The sequence below is a fragment of the Typopeltis vanoorti genome, chromosome 10 (genome assembly GCF_054136105.1).
Source record: "Typopeltis vanoorti isolate ZY-2024b chromosome 10, IOZ_Tvanoo_1.0, whole genome shotgun sequence".
In the NCBI taxonomy this organism is placed as follows: domain Eukaryota; kingdom Metazoa; phylum Arthropoda; class Arachnida; order Uropygi; family Thelyphonidae; genus Typopeltis; species Typopeltis vanoorti.
Window position 1 is genome coordinate 51335853 of NC_143558.1, and position 25664 is coordinate 51361516.

Here is a 25664-nt window from a genome sequence, read left to right on the forward strand (position 1 = left end):
AAGTGAAATACATAGTTAATTAATTCTCTTGTGAACAGTTCGAAAATAAACTGTAATCAGAAATATCTTTAATTGGAATAAGCTGCCGAGTGCTTAGCATACCCGCTCCCCAAGGACATAACTCTTGTGAGAATTATTTCACTTTTGGAGCATGCACTTATACATTTTTTTTTTTTTTTTTTTTTTGAGTCAAGAAGACAAATATTATCAAATATCAATTTTAAAATTTCTTCGTTTCATACAATACTAATATTGAGAAATAAAGTGAAGACTAGTATTTTAGTCGCAGATGGGAATTATTCCATAAGTTGATTTAAGGCAAAATTAAGTTGAATATATCTTAAACTAGCCCTGTTAAACAATAATAGCCTTCAAAATCTCGTTACTGTGCAGGAAAAGTGGAGTCAGTTCTAAAATTTAAAAAAAAAAAAAAAAAGTTATCGTATAATCCAGTGCTTTCCAAACTTTTCATGTTGGTAACACACTTTTTAGACAAACATAATTTCGCGGCACAGTAATTCAGTCTGATGTGCCTCTCATGAGTCACGTGGCCAGATCGGATGTAGTTTAAGCTTTTACAATTATATTTTGTAAAATTAACTGTGCGAATTTATTGTAAAGCTTTAACAGTAACTAAACATAAAATAAAAGCACCAGCTCTTCGTTTATTCACGTTGCAGTTAGAATGAACATCAATAATAACATTGCATGAATAAGTGTTGCGCTTTATTTTTATTGGTCGAACGATAATAAAACCGAGCGACTACTACGTGATAAAACCACAAGGATGAATTTGGCTGCATTTATTCTCCATTATTTATCGAAATATATTGATATAAAATATTCTTAAAGGTTAAAAATAATTAAAAGATAGTTTGCATATATAATTTTGACGGCGCTAACTAAAAGTCGTACCGGTATTTTGCGAAATGGATTCCGCTGTGGAAATTTTCAGCGATTATTCTGTTTAACACTTGATGTTCGCGCGACACACCTTCACACTGCAACAGACACACAGTTTGGAAAGCTCTGCTATAATCGAAAGCACCTAATTTCTGAAATTAGTTTAGTTAAATAAAATAAAAAAACCCATCTAGATCAATGTCTTAACTGCGCAGAAACATGTTGAAAGGTTACAAAAACATAAGCATATTTAAATTCTTTGGTGCTGTTACTAACTGACCATAATATGCCAGTTTTGTAAAAATTAATATCCCGTCTACAGAGCCAGTAGTATCAAGAAAAGATCGATCAACATTTTAAGCAATAAAGAAATCTGGTAATCCACCATTCAGTAAAATACAAAATATTAATCTCGCTTACAGAATAAAACTATTATAAAAAACAAAAACTAAATAAAATCTAATTAAATAAATCATACATAAATACAGAAAGGAACTATATTTTCTGAAATATTTCTTGTTTTGCATCCCCCCCCCCATATATATGTGTATCATTACAATATAATTTCAATTTTCTCGGGAAGAATATTTTCTGCGATGAATTGTCGTCGAAGAATTGTGTAGACTCGGTCCTCTCACCCAACCAGGATGGTGTAACGACGAGTGCTGTCGGCTGCACCATTGTAACGAATGAGGTCTAATGCGTTATTGTAAACGGAGGTATTAACTCTTTATTCTAATTAGCAGTGCGCTTTTGCTTCGTAACCTCTCTTACTTATTCTATTGCGTACTATGTTTATCCACCTTCGTATTTACTAGTCGTATGCCTATGAACACTGGAAAATTTATTTGTTAAGACTGTGCCACCAGTATTTCTGTATCGGCATAAGACTCAGTAATACCTCCGGTAGATCTCTCTCTCTCTCTTTTACTAGCATAAATTCCTTCACTAAAGTTTACATAAGCAGTCGTGGTTCTCAAGTATTTCACATTTATTTACATTAATATCAAAGTACATTAATTAAACGATAGGGAGGTTACTCTCTCTCTCTCTACCTATCCGTTAGACTTTCAACATAAAGAAACTAACTTTCCCTTTTCAAACTAAATAACTATACGATATAATTACTCAATTACTTCTATGCTTATTAAATCAAATTATTGAAACTCTAATTTACTCACAAAGAGGTTAGCTAACTATGCCAAGTTACTTCACAAATCTCATGCCAGTTATTAACATGTCAGATAACTCTCTTATGGACACTTCTTGTTACTATTAACTTAATTCTTATCAGTCCATCTATAATATATCTCCTAGATTACAAAAGAAATGTACAATAAAAGATGGAACAAACTTACAGAGGCTCTGTGTCACATTCAATCAAAGGTCTTGCACTAAAGTCCCTATGCCTTTTCTTTCATCTCGGGTTTTAGGCTTCCTTCTGGAGTGTCTTGCTTCAGCGACATCTCGTCGGGGATTTGGTGGGCTTTTTTTCTCGAATAGCTCAGGCAAAATGTTTCAGCATACAGGCTTGAAGATCGCTCTTGGGTTCGCCGTAACGTCCGGTCCTCTAGATCCTACTTCTGCCTCTAACTGCTGACTCTGATAACTCTAACTGCCGACTGCCGATGACTGCCAATGACTCTAACTGCCCACACCGATGTTCGGCTCAGTCCCTTTTTATTTCGCGTTTTCCAGGACCTTGCACCAAGGGTTGTAACCCCCGAATAATTCGGCATGACTCCTTGATCTTCTGTTAAGACTGACCCATTCTTTCTTCTCTTCCGTGTGCACTCCTTTAATCTTATCTTGTCGGGAAGCGGAAACTTCTCTGAACGTTGCCGATCTCTTGAACACTGACTTTGAAGGTGTTTACATGCAGAGCTCGAAAACAACTTTCTCATACACTTAAATCGTAAAAACTTCCTTGTGCCCTTATACATAGCTATTATACAAAGTTCTGATGACAAAGCATTGCCTTTGTTTTTGACATTCTAGAAATTTTTGTAAAAGCAGTAAATACAGTCAATTCCCATAGAGTTATTTACATTAATATTTAGTATAAAATACATAGAGACAAACAAGGTTACTTTTGTAACAATCTCATGAGACTTGACCTCTGTAAAAATCGATGTAAAGCGCTTTGGTATTTCTAAGCTACATCGAGTTTTACAATGGCATGCAGACAGTACTATGAAGTACTTTATTACAAAAAATAAACAAAATACACAAACAGTAATAATGGAATAAAATAAATTATATTATTATTATTATTATTATTATACCCTCCATCGAGTCAGCAGACTCATCTTGGAAATATAATATAAAATAAATAATATAATAACTAAAATGAATAATAATGAAAAAGTAGAAGAAGAAAATGAATATATATGGAAATTTACTTACCATAGATTCGTTTATTACTCTCCCTTTTGAACTACAGAAAAGCTGTTATTAAATACACTTGTTACATACTAAGTAATATCTACCCTAAAATCGTATTTCTAAGAAAGTTTTGTGTACGAGGGGATCACGATAGTATTTTGAATTTCTAATGACTAGCTTACATCACTTAGAAGTTTTAGTCTTGATTCGAATCACGTTCAAGGCACGAAGAACCTTTAGTTTTAAAGGTTCTTCACGTCCTAGACGTGCCTTTCAGCTGAAGGTGAGTCGGGCCCATAAGGAAGTCGTTCTAGAGTTTTTCCTCCTGTAACGTTGGGTTTTCATTCTGCAAAACAGGCTCGAACGATACACATTTAACAGACATAAATACACTAGTTTCAAGTCTTAGTTGCTTTGGTTGTTATTCAAAACAGTATAACCCATAATGCTTCATTCACATAATGTTGGCAAGTGGAAACGTTTTAAATCGTTCTTCAGTAGCATAATCATCAGTACCACCTTCTTTTCTTTGAAGTTTTCAGAATCGATTGCCTTTATATTCTTTGTGTACTTAATCTCCATTTCATGCAGTATGTTTAAAATGTCACTTTTAAACGTCTGCTTATTCCTTTCTTTATCGCAGATAGAAACTTTCACATGAAATATCAATGATCTCTGAATGTCAGGTCTCGGAGGATCTCGATGCGATTTTAGCCTTATCGTCATTAAAACTTTTCTAGGGCGTTACCATAATTCAAATTTTGGCTATAGTTCGTTTGACATTTTGAGTAAATGAACATCAAGAAGTGAGAGAGAGAGAGAGAGAGAGAGAGAGAGAGAATTGATTTTGTTTTCGTTATTTTTAGCAGGCACGGTGGAAGGGCTTTCAGATATGTTTCTAAAGAATCATGGAATTTTATTATATTTGTAATAAACTGCTGTAAAATCATCATAAATATCAAAGGTATGAAAACTATGCATGCTTGTTATTTCAGTTGGTAAAGTCGATGCTTGTTGATTGAAAACATCTGGGTTAGAATACGATCGAGGACGCGATGAATCTTTATAAGGACTTTTTAACTTAGGTGAGCTAACCGGAAGGGTCCTCCTACCGGAAAGTCAGGTTTTTGATCTCGCTCATAAAAGTCAGAGAATACATGGAGTTAACCATAAAGAACTATACAGATACGATTAACCCCTTATTATACTATTAATTAGCTTTCTTTAGAGCCAACTTTTACTTGGTTATGAAAGGTCATTGAACTTAACGTTTGGGAGGAGATGAGATTACATATTTATATTTATTATCGCATCTTATTTATTATCGATGTAATCAATGATAATAACTGCGAAGAAATTTTTTAGACACTAGAACATTATGATTCAGCCATCTCGGAATTTCTGAAATGTGTCGCTATAGGCGACACATGCCTACGATTTTTATTTGGAGGCGATTCTGCATATTGTTTGATTTAGCTTTTTTTTTTTTTTTTTTTTTTAAGCATGAAGTTATATTTTTCTTTTAAACGATTTTTTTTAAAGAATAAAAAAAAAGGAATGTGACCTAGTTTTGTTGATGTTCAAATAGTATCAGATCTCCATGTGGATATTATTTTACAAGGATGAGCTGTAGTATTTAGCCTTATACTTTTTTATATGTTTCTTTATTTATATGTCTAGTCACTTGAAGCTTCAAGATTTTCCATAACCATTGTCCTGATCTATCTTCTCGCTGTTCTTCAATGGGAAGGGAGCTAGCGAACTTCATCACTACCAGAATACTTCTCTCAAGCGCGCGCGCACACACACACACACACACACACACACACACACACACACACACACACACACACACACACACACACACACACACACACACACACACACAAACACACCACTTCCTCTTACTTTTAATAATCTCCTCATTTTTAAGCAGACATGATCAGATCTAATCCATCCATCCATTCATGGATGGATTTGGGCTAATACAACGGCTCTCTCAGAATTAGGCACTCCTATTTAAGTGATACTCCCTCTCACAGATTCACAAAATTCCCATGGGAGGAGTGAATCTCTGCTAAGGATTTAGGAAGTTTCTTTGTTATGCCCCTTCTTTTAGATACTTTCATGGACAATGTTCTGCTGAACTGTTCACCACCATTCCTCCTCTTTCTTTCAAGATGAAAAAGCTAAATCCATTTGCCACCGAGCTCCAAACTTACTGAACCCACTTCCTCCTCTTTCCTTCCATCCGTCTCTCTTTGGAACGGATTCTCTCACTGTGTTTTCCCCAAATCTTCAGCGGTTCAAATCATATTAACAGATTCTTTTCGTCTTAACCTTTTACATCAGTGTTGTGTGAGGCAGTGGCGCACCCAGAGGGGGAGCCAAGGGGCCCTGTCCCCCCCCCCCAAAAAAAAGAAAAAAAAAACACTAGAAAATTTTCCAAAAATCTTTTCCTAATTAAAATTCATTTTTTTTTTAATGTTGTGTTGGGTCTTCTATTTCTATACTACTTATGAATTAGCGATCATTGCAGATGCTCAGTCATAGGTCGCATACGATGCGTAGTGTGTGTTCTCAAATCGTGTACTCAGCTCAGTACCGTCGACAGGGTGTAGCATAGAGGCAGTCTGCCTCACGGCGCTGCTTAATAAGGGCGCTCGTTCAGCTGTATTGCAGTAGGCTCCTTCGCTACGTTAACAGGAACTGGTAGCAAGTGCAGAAAGAAGTTTTTCCAAGCTTAAGCTGATTAAAAATTATTTGCGAACAGCAATGACCCAAGGAAGATTGGTCTAGCAACTATATCAATAGAGGCGGAAATAGCTTATAATTTAAATTTAGAAGAGCTTATAAACAGCTTTATTATGCGATATCCCCGTAGAGCAAACATTTAATTAATATTATTATGTAATCATTTTGCATTAATGTTTTTCTTGTAATAAAAACAAAATAGCAATTGCAGATTTTTTTATATTTTTGTCTTATATCTATCAGGGGCGATATTCAAACAATTAAATATCGCCCCTAATGGATATAAGGCAATCTAATCTGGCGATGGCCCTGACGGTGCGCCACTGGTATGAGGTTACCCACACATGGTACTGATCTAAACTCAGTCTATGGGAATGGAGGGTCTGAGCATAGTAGTTTTTAATTTTAATATCAGATTAAGATTTTTTGTTTGTTTGTTAAAAGTATTTTATTCAAAGATAGTGGTGAGTACGGATTTTAGCTAACTTTGGTGATATACAGAAGAGATCACCAAAGAACTAAAGTTTCTAATTACAGCCTTGCAGAAGAACGGTTGTCGTAAACAGAATATTAATAAGCTGCTATTTAATCCACCTTCTCACCGTACTGAAGATAGTAGTGCTGTAAAAGATTTTATTTATCTTCCATATATTCGCTCGTTTTCACCAAAGTTAGTTAAAATTCTCATAAAATATACAATCCGTTCTTCTTTCCTCTAACCCAGTGTTTCTCAAACTTCAGATATCTACGTACTCCTTCTTAAATTTTCATTATTACCAAATACCCCCTTATTAAAATAATAATAAAGAAAGAAAGTATATTTCATTGTAAATGTCTATTTTATTTGAATTTATATGTTCATGTAAACAACAAATATGATTTATTATTAATAGAACAAAATTTGGAATAGGTTCCTCTTCATTTCCCGTCCATGAAAATCCACATTTCAATTAATTCATATCATACTTACGAAGAGTTTTCATCCTCTTCCTAGTTGGTTCTCTAGGGATGTCAGACAACTCACCCTTATCAATTTCATTTGATCCAATGCAATATCAACGTTTTCTTGTTGCTTACAGCTACTTGTATTTGCTATGTTGCTCTCTTTTGGAGGTTTTATAAATCCAATCTTTAACCAATGATCCATACGTAGGAATTTGAAAGCTTAAAAAAATTACCGTATTTACTCGAATATAACTCACTTTTTTCCCAAAATGAAAGCTAAAAATCGTGTTGCGAGATATGTGCGGGGATTTTCGGAAACTAAAGTTTTCAGAAAAAAACTGCAAATGGTGTGACTTACCAATAAGCTCCTGCTCGCTATCACCACTTCTTTTGGCATCGAGAACAGTTTCTTTGTGTGCATCGTCAAAGTCATCTACCCAAATAGCGTCAACTTTCCCATTATTTCAAGCAAAAATTACCAGTAAATTTACAAGACTTGAGATACGTAGAGCAGCGAAGAACTGCATATGATTGGTGTGGTATTAACAAAAGATCGCTTGAACCAAAGACAAATTAGCATTTCAACAGTTGAGTTGAAATGCTAATTGCCTTCAACCGAATTCCATAATATCTGAAACACATTCATTATATATTTCTTAGTTTTAACACGTTCACGACAGGGTGGTGTCAAGCAAAACCATATGTTCCACCAGCAACATATGGTTTTGCTTGAGTCTATACAGCAGTTTCTGTTGGAGGGGAGATGTGACTCATTAGTTAGTGCCGTTTTCATCCCGGTTGTCTCTAATTGCACTGTTTGTTGAAAAATATAGTGACTCCTTTAATTATGCATAGCCAAAAATTGCCACGTACCCCCTAACGACTTTTCGCATACTCCCCGAGGGTTCACGTACCACACTTTGAGAAACACTGCTCTAACCAAACTCCGTTTCTTACTCCTAAACATGACAGCCTAAAGTATCCTGGAGTGTGCTCCGTTTTGGTCAGACGGAGAAATCTACTGACTTGCGTATGGAAGAACACGCGAGAGACATCACGCGCGGCAGAAGTAGCGCCAGCACCCTAACTAATCACGTTTATAATTCTGCTACCTCCCTGACGATGAATACTCTATTACTCACCCACAGTGACGTATTTAGGTATTTCCCGCCCGTAGGCCCGCAAAAAGTGCCGCCTCCGCATATTTAATGAACATGTTGATTTACATGCATAACCTATTTATATCGTAAATTCGTAATAATATACATATATATAAAACCGAAAGATGGAAAAATAAGGCATTGCATGGAAAATACCTTCACAGCATAGAGGACAGCGCTGACAGCAACTTGACCTGGCAATGGTTGAGAAATGGAGCACTAAAGAAAGAAACAGAATCGGTAATTTTTGCAGCACAAGAACAGGCCATTAAAACCAACGTTATGAAGGCAAAAATACAAAAAAGTCAAAAAGACAGTAAATGTAGATTGTGCAAAGAAAAGGAAGAAACGGTAGACCACATTATGAGTGGACAGCAAAATCGCAAAAATTGAGTACTGTAAAAGGTATGATAACGTAGCTAAGATAATCCACTGGCATTTATGTAAAAAAGTATGGATTTGAAGTATCTAAAGACTATTGGAAGCATAAAGTTCACCAAAAAGTGGTTGAGAATGAAAAAACTAAAATACTCTGGGATTTCAAAATCCAGACTGACAAAAGCTTGGAATGCAATATACCCGATATTACAGTGGTTGAAAAAAGTGAAAACAAGGGTGTTACGTTTTTCGAAATATCAGTACCAGGAGATAGTCGGATTGACAACAAAGCAAATGAAAAAGTTACAAAATATCGCGATTTGCAAATCGAAATTGAACGAATCTGGCAAAAGAAAACGAAAGTTGTTCCCATATCAATAGGTGCTTTAGGCGCCATCCCTAAAACATTGAAAAAACATCTAGAAGCACTCGAGTTAGATGGATTAAAAAGTGGGCAGCTGCAAAAGGCTGCTTTGTTTGGCACAGCTTTCATTTTTAGAAAGTATTTCCAGAACTCATAGGCCCTTGGGTAGGGCTCGAATTAGTGGAATATAACCAGCCTTTTCTTAAGACTGAGGAAGCAAATCAAGCTTTGATGAATAAAAAAAAAAAAAAAAAAATATATATATATATATATATATATATATATATATCGGTCTGTATAGTTATGCAGAATCTGATTATATGCCAATATGCTTGTAGACTAAACTTACAACGAGGAAAAGAAAAATATTTCTTTGTGAGTAGATGCAGCATATAAGAAATATAAGAAACATGTTATAATTACAAAAATGAGAGCCCGGAATTTTCCACCCCCCCTTTCAAAATTTGTCGCTCTAGGCTTGGGTTATGATCTATATCAAATTAATGCTAGATCTTTTAAAAATTCCAAATTGAGAAGTCGGTTTAAAAAGCCCTTATATTTATCGTTCGATGCAAAATGCTTGCATAAAGCTGAGCTGTTCGTAAACTGCAAGCTGCCCATCGTGGTCCAAACACACGGCCGATCTTTAAAATTTCGATACCAAGGTCTTTTGCAATCATATTTAATTCTCGTTGATTTTTTGGTGATTCATGATAAAAAGCATATAATTTATCCATAAATATTTCAAATGATTTCTTTCTTTAATGTTTTTTATCGAATCGTCTAATGCTAAGTGTAAACGATGAGCGCAATGCCAAATCAGAACGTTGGGAAATTTTTGTAGAAGTTATTCAAGAAATTATTGCAATACCTGATTTGTTTCCTGATATTACACTAGCTCCGTTAGAACAAAATGCAATGAAATTATTTTTTATATAGTTATCAGAAAATCCATATGAATTTAAAGTAGCAATTACAGTAGCATGTATACATTCCATGGTGGTATTTTCTAGTTCAATAAGATTATTAAACAACAAGAACAAAGGGCTCGCAAATTTGAGAAAAATTTAACAAAAGGCTCGCGTGAGCCCCTTATAGCCCACCACTGCCTATACCTAAATACGCCACTACTTACCCAGTGATCTGGAACAGATCAGAAAACATTTTTAGATGCTGATGAGCTTGAAAGAAGAATTATTGAATCAACAGAAATTGTCCAAAATCCCGGTCTACTTTAATACTAACGTAAGTTTAATCTCTAAGATTGTTACTAATCCTCAGCTAATCCAACTTTGGCATACGCAGATCACAACTATATGAACATGCTTAACAATACTATGGCATCCAGAACACCTTCAAATGTCAGCAGTCTGTTTGCAATTTAATTTATAGCTGTTGTTCTCTTGTAATGTATATATATATTTTGTATTTGTAGCTCAGTCAGTATAGACGAAGCCTTTTGGTCGGAAAAACCTGGGTTCGATTTCCATCCATGATATGAGGGACCTTTCTCTGGTCTATTTCGACAAAGGTGAGTTAGCCAGTCACATACAGAGGTAGAGGGTTTTCACCCAGAAACTCTGGTTTTTCGTCCCTTAAAACAGGCAAACCGGCCCTTGAACACGCATGGATTTACAGTCATAAATACATACTTAATCTCTCATTAGGAGGGCTCAACTAAGGGACGGATGAGGAACTGGGGGGGGGGATCCCATACGAATAAATAAATAAAATTTTTCTTTTTATGTTATGCCCCCGATGAAGTCTTATGTAAATATAGCCTTTGGTTGGCATGACCCAGCTTTGAATACCGCCTGTGACATGAGGAACCTTTATCAGGTCTTTTCAATTACATAGTGAGTTAGCCGGTCTCATGCAGAGGTAGAGGGCCTGGAAGCTCGTTTTTTTTTTTTTTTTTTTTTTTTTTTTCCCTCAGAACATTTTTTAAAATGAAAATAACATATACGATTGTATACTGTATAGCTGAAAGTTGAAAATAGAAAATAATTAATTTATTTTCAAAAGGCACTAGTATTTTCGTCTTTCTAGAATATCTCATCGGGTGTATAATACATAGAAGAGAAAAAAAAAGATACATGAAAACATTACTTGGATACATCAACAAAGTTCTAAATTATCAATGGATTGCTCACATTAGAATGAATTCACAGACTAGCTTTTCATGCACAAGGACATAGTCTCATGACTGCCATAGCTAAATAGCAGAGGAGTAATAATCAGAAAGGTTGTGGTTGAGATTGACATCAAGGTGAAAAGGATTTAGTGCAATTTCTGTTGATTTTAAGATTTTTCTTTCAAATTCATCATAGCATTTGTAAATGATTTCAGATCTATCCCATTTTACTGAGTGTATAGTGGATTGATGGTCATTTGAATCAGAAGAATTAAGAACATGACTGTAATATATATATATATATATATATGTAGAAAGTATTTTACCTTGGGTATAATAAATGTTAAAGATGCCAAGCTATTTTAAACTTGGTTTTACTCCATTTCCCAAGTAAGCGAACAGACAAATAAGTCAAGTTTGCACCTGCACATATTGCGAGTCTAGCTCACCCTCAAAGTGGTGGAAGTCAAGGCAACTCATGGTAAAAGTAGAATAAGCTCCTATAAAAGGTTAAAACACCTTATGGTAACTTATTCTGGTAAAATACTTATAAGCTCGGTATTACTAAAATCTTGGTATTTCTAGCCTGGCTCCCACTGATGAGATCTCAATAAAGGTCGAAACCGGTCTGGGTAGTGGCCCCTTGCCTTTAATACATAGCATCATACATCTCCTCAAGGAGATGGGCTCAAGGAGTTTATTCTACTTTTACCATGAGTTGCCTTGACTTGCACTACTTTGGAGGGTCAGGCAGACGCAATACGTGCAGGCGCAAACTTTGAATTATTTGTCTGTTTGCTTACTTGGAAAATGGAATAAAACCAAGTTTAAAATAGCTTGGCATCTTTAATATATATATATATATATATATATTGCCGGCCTGGTTGGCCGAGTGGTTAGTGTATCCACTCTCCAGCCAAAAGGTTGCGGGCTCGAATCCCGCCGTGGGCATGGATGTTTGTAATTGTCTGTGAAAGCACTAGTTGTGATAGTGGACAGTAGATGGTATTGATGTAGCTGAGGTGGTTTGTGGATGAGGTTGAGTGGTGGAGACGGAGAGCTCTGGAGTAAGTGCCCTCCTTCGATGAGTCTTAGGACTCCCTGGAAGTGTCAAATAATAATAATAATATATATAATCCAGTGTATTGATACATTAGCTGAGATGTTTGAATCTATTATGCATGCAAAATATGAATATAAGTTGTTATTATTATTATTTTTATTATTATTATTATTTCGGGTGACTCCAGGAGTCCTTAGACTCATCGAGGGAGGCCCTAAACATCATGTCCACACAACTATGCGATTACATTCTCACAGTATCTATCATACCTTGTCTTGAACTCGTTCACCGTCATAGCACCCACAACAGACTCTGGCAGCTTATTCCACTCATTTACCACTCTAAAAGTAAAGAACCCAGCCCTAACACCCCTGCTAACCACACTCTTGCCCAGCTTCCATAGGTGTCCCCTAGTTCTCCCACCACCAGTCCTGATCTCAAAAATATCCTCTGAATTAATCCTATAGAATCCCTTTAGCAATTTGAATGTCTCAATCATATTTCCCCTCCTCCGCCTATCAACTAGTTTCTGCAACCCACAAATCTTCAACCTGTTCTCATATGGTTCATTCCATAGACCTGTTATCATCTTAGTCACTCGCCTCTGGATCCTCTCCACCTCCTCCCCATCAAGAAGGAACCAAGGTGACCAAATCTGGGCACAGTAGTTGAGATGAGGTCTTATCAAGGCTCGGTACAGAGGTACAATAACTTGCTTGTCTCTGCTCGTCAAGGTATTTTTCAACAACCAAGTGAGTTGATGAGCTGATTTAGCTACTTTTGCAGTGTGCCCCCTAAACTTTATCTCCCTATCCACCACCACTCCCAAGTCCCTGGCCTAATCAATCTCTTGGAGTACAGTTCCACCAATGTGGTATACTGCTGCTAATCTTTTCACTCCAAAATGCATAACCTTACATTTTGTCACATTAAATTGACATCCATTCTACTTAGTCCAGAACTCCAATCTATCTAAGTCATCCTGCAAGACTTTGACATCTTCTGCATTCACTATTGCCCTACCCAACTTTGCATCATCAGCGAACAAATGAATTGTTTCACTTAGATCCTTCCCTATATTGTTAATGAACAGATTAAACAGCAGTGGTCCAAGAACAGAACCCTGCGGCACACCACTAGTCACAGGCCGTCTTTTGGACTCTACTCCTGAATAAACTACTCTTTGATATCTCTCCATCAACCAACCACCTATCCACCTCACCAACCCTATATCCATTCCCATATGTTGTAGTTTACGGATTAGTATTCCATGTGGTATCCTGTCAAATGCCTTTGCCAGGTCCAGCAGTATCACTGTAAACCCATTTCCCTTATCCAGTTCAGCCGTCACCTTGTTATAAAACTTGAGCAAGTTACTGAGGCATGATCTACCCCTCACAAAGCCATGCTGTCCCCTGTACAGTATCTTGTTTTCATCAATCCATTCCTGTATTTTTCCCTTGACTACTTTCTCCAAGACCTTGACAACGACTCCTGATATGCTGATCGGTCGGTAATTTGCAACCGTAGTCTTGGATCCTCCTTTATGCAGTGAAACTATTTTCCCCTCTTTCCACACCTTCGGTACTAAGCCAGATCTGATACTCAGATTAAACAACATGGTCAAGGGCACTGATAATTCTTTAGCCGCTTCACGCAAGACCCGTGCCGGTATACCATCCAATCCCACAGATGTGTTCACATTAAGGTTCTGTAATAGACTAGTCACCTCCACTTCATTCATCACTATTCCCGTATAAACTAATGGTTCCTTCTTTTTTTCAATGTCACCACCTGGTTGATATGCTTTTGCAAAGTGCGCGATCAGTAACTCCACTATATCGACTGATTCAGTGACCTCCTTACCATCGTCATTCCTTAAAATCATTTTACCGTGTACAGTTTTTTTCTTGCTTGCAGCATATTGAAAGAACTGTTTTGGATTCTCTTTTGCCTGCAAAGCTAGTTTCCTTTCATAATCCGCTTTTGCTTTTTTTACCACACTTGTTACCTTTCTGGCCTGCACTTTATACCGTTCGTGTGCCTGCAGGTCACCCCTTTCTTTAAATTCCCTCCACAGTTGTTTCTTTTTTTGCAGCTCAAGCTTAATGGTGTTATTCATCCATTTAACCCCTACTTGTTTTACTATTCGGACCCTAGGTATACAATCAGCCATTACCTCCTGTAAATGCTCCTTGACCACTTCCCATGCTCTATCGACGTCCAGCCCTTGCAGTTGTACATGCCATGGCACTGATCCAAGCAATCTCCTAAGCTTGTCATACTTGCCAGCACGGTAATTCCACATATACCCTGTCTTAATCAAAAATTCCACACCTTTAGCCACCTCCCAGGTCAAGACCTTATGATCACTCTCACCAATAGGTGGCAACATGGTCATATTCATTACAGTCAAATTCTCAAATTCTCACACCCCTAGTATTTTCAATTACATGCTGTCTCAGATAGTTATCCCTTAATAATTGAATAAAATCCTTTTCCTTCCTCACATGTGTCCTCTCCTCCTTCCAATCAATGTTACCATAGTTGAAATCCCCCATAATAATTACCCTCCTACCACTCATTTCATCAATTTGTTTATGTATACTATCTCCACCATCTATTCCATCACCTGGTCTATAGCAGCACCCAACTGTATCTTTTATTCTGCCAGTCTCAGTCTCACACCAAATAGCCTCAAATGAGCTCCTTTCACTATCCTGCGATACAACTTCAATTCTCCTTGGCTGCAGTTCATCAGCTATCATTAATAATTCATGTCAGCCATGTTTCACTAATGCCAATAACCTGTGACCAGGAAGAGCCAATCAAGGCCAAAAATTCTTCCTTCTTGTTCCTAATATCCTGGCATTAGTATACATGAAATGCAGTGATCCCTTAGTCCCACCCCTATATTGATAGGTTATTCTAAATGTCTCATTCTCATTTTTTGTCCTTAGTGCTGGCTTGGGTACATTATATACATTCTTACACTCATCTGTCTCACTGATGTCTGCATATCCATTCCCTCCCCCTCCTTGGTAGTTCTAGTTTCCCTGGTTTTGCACATCCATTTTCACTTCATTCAGCAACACTCTTTCCAGTCTCCGCACACCAAGTCCATTCAAATTAGGCCATCCATCTTGTATAAGTCCTTTCGCCCTTCACTCATTCCACACGTCCACGAATTCCACACCACACCGTCTGCATAACCTATGCATAATGTCATTTGCAATTATGGCCCTCCTCCTAAACTCCTCTCTGTCATACCGTGGCAACAGACTAACCATTCTAACTCTGTCACTCTTTTCTTTCGCTACCTTTAACAATACTTTCAAGTCCTCTCTCACCTTATGTTCATAACTAATTCAGTTTAGTTTTGCATATAGTGTATGCAGTTTTTTTTTGCATAACTTTCTAAAAATGTCTTCTGTGTTTGCATACATCCAGTGCCGGATTTATGCATAAGCTAGACAAGCTAAAGCTTAGGGCCACACAAGGCCTTAGGAATCGAATACAAACTTTCGTTAATTTACGTTCAGCCAGCGCAGTGCTGTTTTGAATCGTTTCAGCAGATTTTCTCATTAAAAATATTTTATTTAAAATAAAAATTGAGAGAACTTGACACATTTTAATACAATTCCAGATTTCAGTAAAATAATTCCACATAGATCGGAGAATTTATATGCATGTGTGTGCATCAATGTATTTTTACGGACAGACTTCATATTTATACATATTTTCGTGCTGAACTTAATCAGTTATTGAAAAGTGGGAAAGAAGGAATGATACTGAAGAAAAATGAAAACATCCAAAACCAGTAATAATAAAATAATAATATGCAAATAATAATAAAATAATAATAATAATAATAATAATCAAAAGAAAAGAGTGTTTTTATACATAACATTTCGCCTGAGCAAAAACAATCTCCACCGTAAGGCAATGTTCCGTTGTTCTTCCAAATGCACTTGGAAAATAATTCGATTGGAAAAGACATAAATTCGAATCTTATCGTGATGAGGAATATTTATATGCCTTTTTCAATTGGAGGTTGAATTAGCTGATCTCACACTAGGGTAGCAGGTTTTTTATTCCAGAAAGTCGAGTTTTTCATTCTGCATACAGGCAAATCGCCCATTAGAACACAACAATTTACAGGCAAAAAATACTGTTCATGGTGGTGGGCTTGGATGTAGATGACATTGATGGTAGTAATGTCATTGTGATGTAATCGGAGAATTAAGTAATAGGGGAGATGGCAAGATGTATGTAGCCCAGTAGAGTAGAGTGCCCTCCTGTGATGAGTCCTTGAACTGCTTGGAGGTATCACATTGTCACAATAATAATAATAATAATAATAATTATAAAAAACAACGAAATACAGTGTTTTCATATGTTAAGTGGTTAATCAATTACTGCAAAGTGTTTCTATAAATCTATACTGAAATCTAGTTTTATCATGAATGCATGAAATTCACATTTGCTCTTGTTATCATTCAGGGAGTGAGAGGTGACTGAAGTCTGATTAGCAGAATAATGAATTACTGACCATTTAAAACTATATATTTAGAAATTTATGTACATTTAATCACACAAATACAACCTTTATTTTACAAATGATATTCTATCTTTTTCAATTTAGCTACTTGAACACAAATTCTATCCTATGGTTCTTCTTTATGAACTGGTCAATAACATCATCATAAAATGTTGGTTGTAACTTAATTTTCCCAAGCAACACGTACACTTGCAAAGGCTGACTGAAGCTCACTGGCTAGAGCTATGTTGACTGTGTATGGCCTGTGTTTAAGCAATAGAGTGAGACGACATGAAATGGCTATGCATTCGCATGAAATCACAGTGCTGCTGCAAGGACCTGGAAGCTCCTACAACCGAGCAAGCCAGGGTAGCTTTGACTAGACGAGCAAGCATTGGCCTTTGATACACAACGCAAAGCTCAATTATTGCTGCACAAGCTTAAGACGTCTTCTGTCTACAAAAATAAAAGCCTCAATGGAATACTTATAAATGCATGCATTTATTAACAAATAAATATTACTTCTTTCTCAATTAATGAGCTTGTGCAGCAAGCATAACAAGCATGGAGAATTCGCACCTCCATGAACGTTTATGAACGTCATGCATTTCAGACACTAGACCATTTTTCTGCAGGCTCTTGAGCACTACTTCATACTTATACTTCACATTGAGTATAATGCAAAATTGGAGATATGGGCTTAGATTTATAAATAAAGGTGGCTTAAAGGTATATTTATTTATTTTTAAGTGTAGATCAGTGGTATCCAGCGAAAATTTTAAGTACGGGTGCTGCATATACAAAATAAGAAAAAATAATTCATTTTTTCCTAATCAGTAACCAATTTATTAATAAGTAAATTTACACATCAAAAAATTGCTTTATTAAAAATATTTCATCCTCACTATGAACACACACACACCAATATGTTGAAAGTTTATTTTTCACTATGTTAGACTATGATAAATTTAGTTTAATCCTTTATTCCAGTGAGAGCAAACAAAGTTTGCGCCTGAAAATATCTTCAGGACTGAATATAGTGTTGTACTATCTTACCTGGGTAAGTAGTACAACACCAGGCAACTCGTAGCAAAGGTGGAGCAAGCTATCAACACTCCTAACCCAGTATCTCCCATAATGCAAAACACATCTCCTTGTGGATGTGTATACTGTTATGCATTAAGTCCTGAAGATATTTTTAGGCGCAAACTTTGTTTGCTCTCACTGGGATAAAAGATTGAACTAAATTTATCATGGTCTACCCTAGTAAAAAATAAATTTTCAACATCTTTCTCTAAATCCAGAGTAATTTAATAAAAAAAAGGTGGCAAACCTTTTGGCAACTCCTATAGGTAAAGATCACCTTGCTACTGCTTCTGCCTGGTATCTCCAACTCTGGGCCTGGCTCCCACTGAAGAGACCTCAATAGGGGTCGGAACTGGTGGGGGCTTCCTTTGAGAGGCTCTGCTTGGGGATAGGTTTTTGCCTGTCTCTGAGTAGGGCCACCGCTGAGATTAGGGCTCTGGCTGGTGGTGGGGGTGAGCCTGCTACTGGGTAGAGCCAACACTGAGAAGTTCTTCTCAGTGACGGGGTGAGCCTGTCACTGAGTGGAACAATGCTGAGTTGGATGGTCTTTTGGCCATTATGGAGTGGTCTAGGGATCGTCCTAATTTTTAGAGAGGTCTTTACTTAAATACACCTCAATAAAGGTCGAAACTAGTCTGGGTAGTGGCCAATCCCTTAATGCATAACGGTATACATATCCACAAGGAGATGTGTTTTGTATTATGGGAGATACTGGGTTAGGAGTGTTGGTAGCTTGCTCCACCTTTGCTATAAGTTGCCTGGTGTTGTACTACTTACCCAGATAGTACAACACCATATTCAGTCCTGAAGATATTTTCAGGCACAAACTTTGTTTGCTCTCACTGGGATAAAGGATTAAACTAAATTTATCATCAACACACACCAATAATAAAAGTTTCATACACAGAAATAACGTGTGCAAGCATACAGTATATCTGTAGCGACACTGCTCATTGAACAGTGTCAGTTTCGACATTTCGACACTGCGTTAGATCACAGTGCATTTGTTTCGTGTAACAATAATTGAGAAAATATAATTCTTTTCATATTTTCAACAGTGACACTCGTCATAATTCAGCCTTGTATTTATAATATAATAAATAAATAATTATATGTTATTTTAACAGAATAAAATAAGATTTATCAAAAATATTTCACCCCCACCACAATCACACACCAATAATAAGAGTTTCTTATTTCACAGAAATAGCGGGCGCAAGCATACAATTTATTTGTAGCGACACTGCTCAATGAGCAGTGTCAGATTCACTTGTTACGTGCAGTGACAAGTGCAAATGATTATCGGCAAATCTAGCTGGAACTGACCGAATGTGATAATTCTGACACTGCGTTAGATCGTAGTGCATTTGTTTCATGTTTGCATTCAGTGCAAAACAGCTGAATATCTCCTCTTAAATCTTTCCCTATGTCATTAATATACAAATTAAAGAGTAGTGGTCCTGGTACCGAACCCTGAGGTACTCCACTAGTCACCAACCTTCTCCTATATTCCACTCAACCATATACTACTCTCAGGTGTCTCTCTGTCAGACATCTCCCATCCATGTTACTAGCATCATATCCATCCCCATCCTCTCCAGTTTTTGTAAGTTTTCCATCTGGTATTCTGTCAAATGCCTTGGCAAAGTCAAGCAGTATCATGGTGTAGCCATTACCTTTATCCAGTTCTGTTGTCACTTTATTATAAAATGTGAATAAGTTACTTAGACAGGACCTACTCTTTTACAGAACCATGCTGCCCACTATAGAGTATTGCATCCATATCCACCCACTGTTGTATTTTACCTTTAACCAACTCTTCCAGTACTTTAACAACTGCTCCCGACATATTAATTGGTCTGTAGTTTGCTACCCCTGTCTTGTAGTCACCTTTATGCAATGGTACTATTTTACCCTCTTTCCAGTCCCTTGGAACCCTGCCAGAGATGAGACTTAGATTGAACAACTTTGTCAGAGACAATGCCAGATGTTAGGTATTCTGATGGTTTGTTTGCAGGATTTAATGAAACACAAGGAAAACGCACAGATGAGAAAGTCTGTGTTGTCCTATTCTGATGTCCAGATAGCTAAGTGCTTGTCTAGGTTAAGTTGTTGCTTACCCATGGCAGTGAAGTGATGCTTTGAGATTAGGCTTGCAAATTTCTCTAGGTTAGATTTCTTAGTGATGTACTTAAAGTTACTGCAGTAGGCTGTATATTCTGTTTCAATTTTTGTTAACGATGATGAAACTTAATATGCAATGATCAGATCAGCTTTCTTCCTCTCATCTCCATTTAAAAAACAATTCCGTAAAATAGCATTGTTTGCTATTGTCGGGTTAGTGATGTTGCTTCCCCTGATGTTTTCAAATGATGGGACATCAACTGTGGGTTCAGCTCACAGTTGATGCATCTCTCCCCAATATATGAAGTTCCTGATTTTGCTCTTTCAACCTCTCACTCAATAACAGTTTCTCCAACTTAACCTTCACGACACCACCACCAATCTATTTAAATTATAGTGCAAAATGTCTACATCACCTTTATCAACTCTTATTCTTCACAGCTTACTATCATTAACAAACAAATGAATATTACTATTATTATTATTATTATTATTATTACCTAAGACCCCATGGAGTCAAATATTATCCCAAGACCCCATGGAGTCAAATGTGTGTATGACAAAAGGACCTCATCTATGAGGTCCTTTTGTCATACACACAGCTTATCATACTGTGCCTTAAACACACTTAAATCCTGTGCAGACACCACCCTCTCAGGCAAGGCATTCCTTGACAACTCTGCATGCAAAAAACCTGCTTCTTTCTCTCACCTGCTTATACCCTCCTTATACAGCTTCCAGGTATGACCTCTGGTTCTCTCGTGACCTACCACTGTTTTCTGTAAAACTTCTTTAACATTGATCCCATAACAACTTCCTAGTAACTTATAGGTCCGTATCATATCACCCTATTTCCTCCTATCCACTTGATTCTGTAAATTGCATTTTCTAAAATCTTTCCTCATATTCAACAGATATCAGAAACTAACTTAGTCGGTCATTTCTGGACCCTTTCCCGACATCTCCCTGTCCTTTTGAAAACCAGGTGACCAAATCTCTGCACAGTAGCCCATGCATGACCTAATCAGAGCTTTATACAATGAAATAAAAATCTCCTTACTTCTACAAGTCAGCGTCCTCTGCATCATTCCCATAATTCGTTGGGTTGTCCTCCCAATTTTTGCAATGTGTTCTCGAAATTTTAGATCATTCTCTACTATCATCCGAAGATTTCTTATTTTCTCTACCTCCAACAATATATCCCCCACCAAGTGTAAATTCTATATCTCATGTTTATTTCCCAGATTTTAAAACCTTACATTTTGCAACATTGAACTGTCATCCCCATTATCTTGCCCATCTACTCAATCTATTCAAGACTTATTGGAAGGCCACAACATCTTCTCTACGCTTCATAGTTCATCCCAACTTTGCATCATATAAACAACTGAATATCCCTATCCAAATCTTCACCAATATCAATATCATACAGGTTAAACAGTAATGGCCATAAACCAGATCCCTTAGGCACACTACTAGTATAAATACTTTACTCTTCTGGGATATTGCTCCCCATACACAACTTGCTGATACCTATCAGATATCCAGTTTCCGATCCAATGCACTAATCTGATATTCAACTAATCTGCTTTAGTTTGACCATCAACTTATCATGCAGTAATCTATCAAAATGCAGAATCTAAGTATACTACTAGGTATCCCTCTCCTCTGTCCAATGAAGCCTTATTGTAATAACTAATTCCCTTTAGCAAATCCATGCTGTCCATCAAAGATAATACCATTGTTGTTAACCCAATTCTGGATCCTGGTTCTCACCAATCTCTCAAACAACTTAACCACAACATTTGATACACAGATAGACCTATAATTTAATGCTTGAGTTCTATCACCTCCCTCATGAAGCTGCACAATCTTGCCATCCTTCCACTCCTTTGGAACTTGACCCAATGCAAGACTTATATTAAAAAAATATGTCAAGGCAGATGCCAACTCCCTGGCACATTCCTTCAAAATAGGTGGTGATATATTATCAAGTCCCACAACCTTATTAACATGAAGTTTGATCAATTCTCCATTCACCTCTTGCTCACTTGCAGTCAGTCTCGCCTCGTCATCATTAACTGTTCTCAATATCTCCACGATGTTACATTCACAAGAATGTAAGACCTTTATGAACTGCTCATTAAGTATCTCCACTCTTTCTTTTTTTTTGCTGGCTACATATTTTTGGCTTTATTAACTAACTGCTGCTCATTCTTCACTTTTGCTACCTTTACCAACCAAGAAAACCAACCTCCTTTCCTGTTCTTTATAATCCTTATGGAATTGATTATTATTACTCCTCTTATGCTAGCTGCATAAGAGTAGTGCTAATATGTGGCAATATATTATCTTATCTTGCTCCTTTTTCCTCTGTACCACATGCTTAATCTCTTCATTCATCCATTTTGCACCTAGACATTGCTTCTATTTGACAGTTTTTAAATAACCCCCAAGCTGCATTGATCTCCTTTTCAGCTAACTCCTCATTCCATGCTTCACTTGCAAGCTGTGTCCTGAGCTCCTCATTATCACTAGCATTGTATTTCCACACATACCCTTTCCTCAATCACCCAGGTAATCACTTCATGGTCACTCTCACCAACTGGAGAGTGATTTGGTACCTCATTTATAATTACATCCTCTGATGAGATGATCAAATTCAAGACTCTCAATCCTCATGTGCATTCTGTTACATACTTTCTGTGGTAGTTGTTTCTCAAAAATTCAACGAACTCATTTTCTTTACTTCCAGTTGCTATTTCATCATCCTAGTCTATAGTGCCATAATTAAAATCACCATAATGATCACCCTGTTCTTATTTGCTTCACTAATTTGATTATACATTTCATGATCACTGCTATCTGCATTACCAGGTCTATATCAACTTCTAAGTATTGCATTCTATTCATCTCTATCCCACACCATACTGCCTCAAAACCACTGGCACTATTACCTTCTTGCATCTCTATCTTGTATGGATATAACTCTTTCTCTATCATCAGTAGCACTTCCCCTCCCTTTTTACACTTTCTATCCTCATGAAACACATCCTCGTCCTCATCCAACCATGTCTCACTTATTCCAACAATTGTTGGGTGAACAGACTCACTTAATGCAACCATTTAATTTGCCTTGTTTCTTACACTTCTAGTATTTGTATACACACATATAGCAGCTCATTCCTGGATTTATAGCTAGTTCCACTGATGTCACTTATTTGGTGTGACTTCTCCATGCTTAACTTGAGCCATCTCTTTTTCTCCTTATTCATCTTAGAACCTTCTTTAAATCTAACTATTTTCCTTTGATCCATGGTTATCCCCTTCCCTTTTTGTCTACACATGCATTCACATCCTCTTGGAGCATCAACCTTTCTCAAGCTGTGTTCCCCTGTCCACCCCCTGAGCCTCCCTGTTTCCCTGTCTGTCTTGCACACCTGTTCTCTCGTTCTCTCTACTTATGCTACTCACTTCTTCAATCTCTCCTGTCTTGCTCTTCCATTCTTCCACATCATTTCCCACTTGATCAGATTCATTCTCTGCACTCACTTCTCTACCTTAGCAGCAGTCTCTTCAAGTGATTTACACTAAAACTATTCAAATGCATTCCATCACTCTTATACAGTTCAAACTTGTTTTTCAAACTCGTTCCACACATTAAAAAACTGCACTCCTTTCTCCTCACACATTTCTAACGTATCATCCATAATCCTTGCTCTCTACCTCATCTCACCACTGTCATACCTGGACAACACATTTACTACCTTTCCTATCACACTAATAGCTTTTATTTGTCTCAACAACCTCCTGATGTGTTCAATTTTTTTTCCAGTGAAGTTATTTTTTCTACCCTAATTTTTCCCTATTACTACTACCAACTCTTTTGCTCACTTACTTCTCATATCCAATGCCTCAATCACTCTTCTCATTCTACCTCCAGGAAAACAAACCTTGTGCATCCTCTTGTCCAGCACACCTCTAATAATTGATTCACTATACAATGCCACCTGCAGGTCTTTTGTTACTTCTTTTATACCAATATTATTTATTTTCATCATTTTCACTCTTCCATACATATCTCGAATTCTCTTAACTTCATTCTGCATCCATTTCAACTCTTGCTACATCTTAACCAACTCAACTTTCATATCTCATCACATTTTGCTGTAATTCACTCTCTCAATTGTGTTACAACTCCCTACTTACCTTTAACTGCACTTTGTGTTTGAAATTCTACTACATTTGTATCGCTTTCATCCCTCTTACCATTGATTGTTAAGTTTATCAGATCGCTAATTCTCTTTTTCAGAACTTTTTTTACCATTTTTAAGGTAATATCCTTCCCTTAAATAATCCCTCATATCATAAATTGAAAGCCAAACGGCTATTTTTCTGGCATCCTTAATTTGTTTCCCTTTAATCCCTCATATTATTAGTATACAAATTGAATAGAGGTGATCCAAGTACAGGATCTTGAGGCACTCCACTAGTTACTTGAATTCTCCTAGACTCTACTCCGTTATATTGTATCCTCTGATGCCTGTTAGGCTACTCTTATCCATGCCATTAGCTTCATATCCATTCTGATTTCCTTTAGCTTATGTAATGTTAGGTATTCTGTCAGATTCCTTTGCAAAGTCCAGCAGTAGCATGGTGTAGTCACTTCCTTTATCCAGTGTGCTGTCACTCAGTTATAAAATGTGAGCAAATTACTAAGGCAGGACTTACTTTTTACAAGCCATTCCTTCTCATTGTAGACTATCTCATTCCTATTCCATTCCTTAATTCTACCCACAACTATACCCATAATCCAATACCTTTTATTGGATTTCTGTCTTGCAATGACCTTTATAATAGAACTATTCTACCCTCTTTCTACTCCTAAGGAACCTTGCCAGAGCTGAGACTTAGTTTAAACAATTAAATTTTAAAAAAATTGTAGCTCATGCTTTATATCACTACTCATCTATTTAATTTCTACTCGATTTATCTTCCTGGCTCTAGTATGCAGTCTGATATTGCATCTCTTAAACAGTCCCTAACCATTGATTAACCAAGATGATTGAGTAAGGTCAATCTAAGATCTAGTTTCTGGTCTCTGGAATGTTGGGTATAAAGAAAGGTTGAGAAGATGCAATTTACGGTCTAGTGGATAGGAGGAAGAGGAATGGTATGATAGAAATATACAAGTTAGTAAGGAGTTGTTATAGGATTAATGTTGAAGAGGTTTTTTTATAAAATGGCAGGAGATGGGGGAAGAACAAGAGGCCATCACTGGAAGCTGTATAAGGAGGGTGCAAGCAAAAGAGTCAGAAGTGTCCATTGCTTATCACATAAGACTACAGCAAAACTGTTACCATCCCATACATTCAAGGCACATCTGAAAAGATATCTAGAATGCTTAATATATATCAGCTATGCATCATATTTAAACCATGTGTCAAATTGGCAATTCTCTTCCATTCACTGCACTGTCACATTTGGAATGAGAAGGAATTTATGAAGTGCCCTGTTTTTGTGACCTGGCTTACTATGGACAGACAGGAAGAACTGTTGACATCCACCTTGGTGAACATAAAAAATACATTTAGCACTATCATTATGGCAAGTTGGGTCTAGCAGACCATGCCTTAGGATCAAATAGAAGAAAATAAAAGTGCTACACAGAAGTCATTATAAATCAGGGAGATTGTTTTGGAATCAACAGCAGCTTTAATACATACTCCAAACCTCAACAAGTATGACTGTATAAATTTACCAAAATCTGGGGGAGAGAGAGTCATTTTAAGATCTAATTATACTTGTTTTTTTCTCTTTTTCCAATT

At 36.8% G+C, this 25664-nt stretch overlaps 1 protein-coding gene across 1 annotated transcript in view; it reads left to right on the top strand.

Moving 5' to 3' along the window:
• The window catches only part of LOC150102413 (calmin-like), a 291766-nt gene that overhangs the window by 151110 nt on the left and 114992 nt on the right, over positions 1 to 25664 (top strand). The gene's annotated exons all lie outside the window — the stretch shown is intronic.